This window comes from Sinocyclocheilus grahami, unplaced genomic scaffold, assembly GCF_001515645.1.
Source record: "Sinocyclocheilus grahami isolate Dianchi unplaced genomic scaffold, SAMN03320097.WGS_v1.1 scaffold1008.1, whole genome shotgun sequence".
NCBI classification, from domain to species: domain Eukaryota; kingdom Metazoa; phylum Chordata; class Actinopteri; order Cypriniformes; family Cyprinidae; genus Sinocyclocheilus; species Sinocyclocheilus grahami.
In genome coordinates this window covers 127,810-134,467 of record NW_015506187.1, presented here as the reverse complement: position 1 = coordinate 134,467, position 6,658 = coordinate 127,810, and the positions used below count along the sequence as shown (strand labels likewise).

Here is a 6,658-nt window from a genome sequence, read left to right as displayed (position 1 = left end):
AAAACCGAGCCAATGCACATTGGCATGCGATGATTGCATCCAGCTGCCGCTGATCACAGCATGAGCATAAGCAACGCATACCAGCTTTTCGCTTCGGAGCCGAGCGACAACATCGTTCTGCTCCTACCAAAATGCTTCGTGTGTGATGAGTCTAGCATGCTCTCAGGAGCTTTTTGTGTTGGCGGACGGTGCTTCAGCGGTGGTCGTTCCTGTGTCGAGTGGGTTGCGCACTTCAGGCTGCACTACCCCCTGTCGTGCTGCAAATGGCTGTTTCCCCTGTACGTCTCGGCACGTAAAACAGCATTTCCCTAAAAAGAGCCAATTTCTCTAGTACAATAAGTGCGTCTTTGTAAAGATAACTGATCGTCTTTTTAAAGATGCCGTTTCACCTGTGCGTTTCTGGATGCGGTCGTTACCTGGCGCCGGGTGATGGTCACGATCGCTGCCTCACGTGTCTGGGCATTAAACACGCTGAGGTGGCATTCGCGGATGAGTCATATTCCCATTGCGGAAAGATGACCATCTCGGAGCTGTGTTCTAGTGTTCGTCTTGGCAGCAGTCAGGCGTGGACTACTTCGGGCAGTAGGGTTACAGTGGTGGCAAACTCATCAGGGAACCAACCCTCGGGGGACCATCACTCCTCTAGCGCTTCGCAACCAGTTGAGCCTCCAAAGGAACGCGCTGGGCCCTCTTCAAAGAGCGTACCAGCGGTATCCTTCGGTGCTCCTCCCGAGACCAGATGTCGATCACTGCATTGGAGGGAGAACTCTCTGGAGAGGAAGATTCGGCTGCGCTGCCGCCCTCCGGGACGGTGGCAAGGCCTGAATCGAATCCAGAGATTTCGGCTATGCTTTCCCGGGCCGCCGAGAGGGTAGGGCTCGAATGAAAACCTACACTGCGTCCCGGGCCCTCGAGGTTGGACGATTGGTTTCTCGGGGTGGCTCGCGCTGGTTCTCAGCGCCCCACCTCAGTGCCTTTCTTCCCGGAGGTGCATGAGGAGTTCACCAGGTCATGGACAGCATCTTTTACTGCCGGAAACCGACCTGCTGGTTCCTCCTCCCTCACCACCCTCGACGGTGGTGCAGCTAGGGGATATACAAGGGTCCCCCCGGTGGAGCGGTCAGTTGCGATGCGATTGTGTCCTAATACCACCTCCACCCGGCAGGGCGAACCGTGCCTCTCCTCCCGGGTCTGTAGGTACTTGTCTGGCGATGCTTAAACGGCCTGTGGAGAAGCTGCCTCCGCTTTACACGCTACGGCGTTACTGCAAGTTCATCAGGCCAAGGCACTGAGGGACCTGCACGAGGGTGGTCATGATCCGGAAGTTCTGAAAGAGCTCCGAACCGCTACTGCACGCATTTTCAGTCGACGATTTGTGCCTAGAGTTTGGGCCGGCTGACTCCCAGGTAATCCTGAGGCCCTGGCCCTGGACCCATCCCCGGCCCGGCTATGTGCCCAAGGTTCCCACTACTCCCTTCAGGGATCAGATGGTGAGCCTGCAAGCGCTGCCCCCGGAGGAGGCAGACCCAGCCCTAGCTTTGCTTTGTCCTGTCCGAGCCTTGAGATGCTACGTAGACCGGTCACAAAGCTTTAGGACCTCAGATCAGCTCTTTGTCTGTTACGGAGGCCGGCAGAAGGGGAATGCCGTCTCTAAGCAGAGGATGGTCCACTGAATTGTGGATGCCATCACCCTAGCTTATCAGGCACAGGGTGTGCCCTGCCCGCTCAGGTTGCGAGCTCACTCTACTAAGAGTGTTGCATTCTCCTGGGCGCTGGCTTGTGGCGCCTCGCTGACAGATATTTGTAGAGCTGCGTGCTGGGTGACCCCCAACACGTTTGCTAGATTCTATAGCCTTCGTGTGGAGCCGGTATCCTCCTGTGTTCTCACCTCAAATGGGTAGAGGCGCTGAGAGGCCCCGGTTTAGTGTCGGCTTGCTAAAACTGCTCCAGAGTGTCCGTACTGTAGGCCCTGTCGTGCTCCTACATCCCCTCGGCAGCCAAACGAGGTGGAACGTCCGGCGCCAGGCCCTCATTCGCTGAATCCGTGAGAACCGGTAGAGGGCTGGGTTCCATATGTAGAGGCCTATGTGGTTCCCGTATGTGTAAAGTCCACGGTATACCCTTAGAGCCCGTGTTTCCCCGGCAAACTTCTGCCATTTCCATGAGGGTTACAATGCACCTAAACAGATGTCATATGTTGTAAGTGCTTCCGAAACCTCCTTCGGGAAGAATGGGGCTTCCGCAACGAAGACGTTTTCCTTGTACGAAAACTGGTACGTTTTCCCAGTGTTATCCAATCTCACTGAGTGGGTAGTGCTATGACAACAGAGACTGGTCTTCTTGTTGTGAGCCCTGGCCTACACCACAAAGGGGCGCAGGTGGCTCGCACAGGACACTGGTAGGGGTAACTGGCTCGGCTCCTCAGCGAAAACCTAGTATGCGTTGCACCGGCTGCCTTTTTATGCTCATGCTGTGATCAGCGGCAGCTGGATGCAATCATCGCATGCCAATGTGCATTGGCTCGTTTAGTTTAGACTCGAAGTGGATTGGTCTCTCTAAGTGAGATCCCAATTCGTCGGTCACTGACGTGACGTCTCCGTTCCCTCCTTCAGGGAACGAGGGTTACATACGTTATCAGTCATAATAATAAATCAAATAGCCTATGCCGTGTCTGCGAGTTCGCTTGGTTGTCATTTTGGCGTTTTACACTGTAAAAATTGTGATTAAAGGGGTCATATGATGCGATTTTAAATTTTTCCTTTCTTTTTGGAGTGTTTACAAGCTCTTGGTGCATAAAGAAGATCTGTAAAGTTGCAAAGACTAAAGTCTCAAATCCAAAGAGATATTCTTTATAAAAGTTAAGATGCAGCCACACCTACCTAAAACGGCTCGTTCTAACACACCTCCACATATCTACGTCGCTATGTGGGAAGATTTGCATAACGCCGCCCAAATGTTCACGCAAAGAAAGAAGGCGTAACTTTTATTCTCGCTGTAGTTTTGTTGTTGCCGCCGCCATGTCGTAAAGACGCTGTGTGCTTCATTGTGAAAGCAAAACTACTTTGTTTGGTCTTCCAAAAGAGGATGATATCTGCTTCGTCATGCCTGGAGCTGATCCATGCTGGTTGCTGAGGAAATACATCAACTTCGCATGGTGGATCGCCGGATCTGCTTTCACCGTGGACGAAGCGGAGTCAAGCCCGGAGTCGTCACATGTCCTTTCGGACACTCCTTCGTCGAAATCGCCGGCCGTGCCGTTCTCAAGCCCACCTGCCTCTACTCACTCTAACCCTCCGGCCGTTCCTCACGCTAGCCCCTGGCCTCTGCTCACTGTAGGCCGCTGTGTGTGACGCTGTTTCGTTGTGAAAGCGAAACTACTTTGTTTGGCCTTCCAAAAATGGACATTACTAGAAATTAGTGGTTAAGTTGTATTTACAACACTGTTTCAGAACAGTTTAACCCAAATATTCAGATGTGTGCAGCACATTTTATGGAGGACTGTTTCCTGATCCTGGTAGAGTAGACTACAATGCCGGCTGTTCTGACTCACAGACTGTAAGTACGTTTTTTATTTTTAAAGAGTTTTTATATTTTATATATTTAAAGCGAGTTTTTTGGGCAGTGTAAAGTAGGGCTTGTTGTTTGTAATTTCTCCGATCACAAATGCAGACATGGTTTTATGTTCACGCTGAGCGATGCCACGCGTAAAAAGACAGTATAAGTCATTATAATTCATAATTATGTCCCCACTGGATGCAACAAATGCCTCGTTTATAATGGGCTTTAATGTTTTTGTCTCGTCGCTCCAGCCGGGACACGGCATCACAGTATGGTGAGGGGCGTAACATTTCCGTCACACACTTGAGGTATTCGGCCAATCACAACGCACTGGATAGCTGGCCAATCACAGCACACCTCGCTTTTCAGATCGATGAGCTTTGTAAAAATCGACGTGTTTCAGAAAGGCGGGGCATAGAGGAGAAACAATAATGTACAGTATGTGGAAAATAATGTGTTTTTTGAACCTTAAACAGCATAAATGCATTTCATTACACCAAATACACAAAATAATGTTCTTTTTAGCAACATCATATGACCACTTTAAGTCTTAGCAACATATGTTTTCCCATTAATTTAACCAATTTCAAATTTTTTTATTTTAAAATTTTTGATTTTTAAAGTCAATTTAATATAGGTAATTTAAGTTGAAATGACCCTAAATGACCTCGACTAATTTGATTATACTTATAAATTTAACGCAGCAGCTGCATTTAAGTTTTGAAGTTGAAGTCGGTGGATTTTTATTGTTTACAGACTCGTCAATAATATCTGTAATTTAATCAATAGGCTAAACCGCAACTACAATCGTTTTAAAGTAAGGAAATCCAAAAAACATTTATTTATTTGTATTACAACGCGTGCAAAACATATTATATCCTTATTCATTTTGTTAATAAAAGTTCAAAGTTTCCTATAAACGAATTTGTCATTGTACAATTTTATTGAATAGCCTATGTTTTATTATTAATAATAATAATAATGATCCACAAACTAAACATTCGTTTTAAAATAAGGGGAAAATCCCTGATATTTCAGTTTTTCTTTTTTAATAAATCTGCAAAAATGTCAACAATTCTGTGTTTTTCTGTCAATATGGGGTGCTGTGTGTACATTAATGAGGAAAAAAAAATTAACTTAAATGATTTTAGCAAATGGCTGCAATATAACAAAGAGTGAAAAATTTAAGGGGGTCTGAATACTTTCCGTACCCACTGTATATATATATGTATGTGTTACAAGGCCGGTAGCCGTATTCGTTCTGTTCATAATGTTTAATACAAGCGACTTTGTCATTGTATTGCTGATGGTGTGTGTGTGTGTTTATTAAGAGTAATATTGAATAAACCTTAATCTAAGATCTAAGTTTAAAGATGAAAATAAGCGCTGCAGGAGTGAGAACGTGAGATTATGGCTGCTGAGGTAAACAGCAGCTCTCACACTTTCTCTGCTCTCTCTATGCAAAAATGGTTGTTAATTCTTCATTTGGGCACAGACATGTTACGGGTAACAATATATATGTGATCAAAAATTAATGGAAACAAATGTTTTAAGTCAGTTTAATAAGTTGACTTTCACAGTCAATTTGATTCAATTTAACTCATGTTTTACTGTTGCTTATTTTCATCGTAGGCTTGGACAACTTTTTCAATGAATTTTAATGAATATACAAATTAATAAAATTTATTTTATTTATTTTTTGTTACAAAAGTTTTTGCTTATTTTAACACTGGATGAGGCTTGATATCGCGCACGTGTTACGCCACATTGTCCATGTCACAAACAAAAAGTGAAAGTAAAAGTTCAGAGTTGATGTTTCTTCATTTAAACAGCCAGAGTCAATTCTATATGGAATATCTAAGTGTTTCATAGGAACCTTTATAAAAGCTAAGCCATGATTTTACGTGTAGCTGCTTCATAGAAAGGCTGTGAATCTGTATGTGAATAAAGTGAGTGCTGAGAGCTCAGGTCTCTGCTTTACAGGGGACTTCCGCATTCAGATTTCCTCTAACAATGTGTATCTGAGAGAACACAGCGTGTCATGATCCTGTTTCTCTCCGGATCCCTTCAGCTGAATTATTGTGTTTGTTTGTCATTTCCATTCAGAGTCAGTGCTGGATATCAGATTCTGTTTCAGCATTTATGACACACAAACATCCACAGATGAAGATGTTTCTCCAGGATGCAGGTACTTTGAATAAACACTGTATTAAATCACCTTGAATGATGGAAGATGGGAGTCTCCATCGTGTTTTTGTGTCTGGAGGTTTTAAAGCTAAAATAAAGATTGTATTTAAAAAAGGTAAAAGAAAAAGAAAAAAAAACTCCATGGAGTGTTTTTGATTAACAATACTTAAAGAATTTAGAAGAACATTATTATCATCATAAATGATTAAATCTGTTTTGTTATAGTCCATTTCATCAGAAGAGATCAGAAGCAGAGCCCAGCTGTGTGTCTATGAGGAGTGATTGGTCTATGGAAAATCCAATTGATTTTAAGAGTGAAGATACAAAGACTGATCTCAGGTACATTTCTATATAAATATTATTACAACATGTCATGTTATATTAACACAAAATAGTGTTATCTTCATCTTTAAATATCTTTATCTGATATTTTAACATATATATATATAGTGTTACAGAGAGAGACACATTTGTGAAAGCACTCAGTTTTATTTAACGTCTTTTGTAATAAAAGTGTAAATGATCCTGAAGTGCTTTTTAAAGTGATTGTTTAAATAATAAATTAAGATGTACTTTGTTGAATATGGTAATTCAAAGGATTCTCTTTAATCTCTCTCTGTTATAGTTCAGTTCATCAGAAGAGATCAGAAGCAGAGTCCAGCTGTGTGTCTATGAGGAGTGACGCTTCTGTGAATCAGCCATTAGATTATACGAGTGAAGATACAAAGACTGATCTCAGGTCTAATATTTCTGTAAAAGATTATTTGATTTTGATACAGAATACATAAAAGACACTGTGCTCATTAGCTTATTTAATAAAGCAGTATTTTAATGTTACAGGCATGAAGTCCTCAACAGGTTTAAATCAAATCTGATGAAGAAGTTTGAGCGTCTGTATGAGGGAACAGCGACG

General features: G+C 43.5%; 1 pseudogene; it reads left to right on the top strand.

Moving 5' to 3' along the window:
- LOC107565559 (NACHT, LRR and PYD domains-containing protein 12-like) overlaps positions 1–6,658 on the top strand; it is a 168,278-nt pseudogene that overhangs the window by 76,705 nt on the left and 84,915 nt on the right.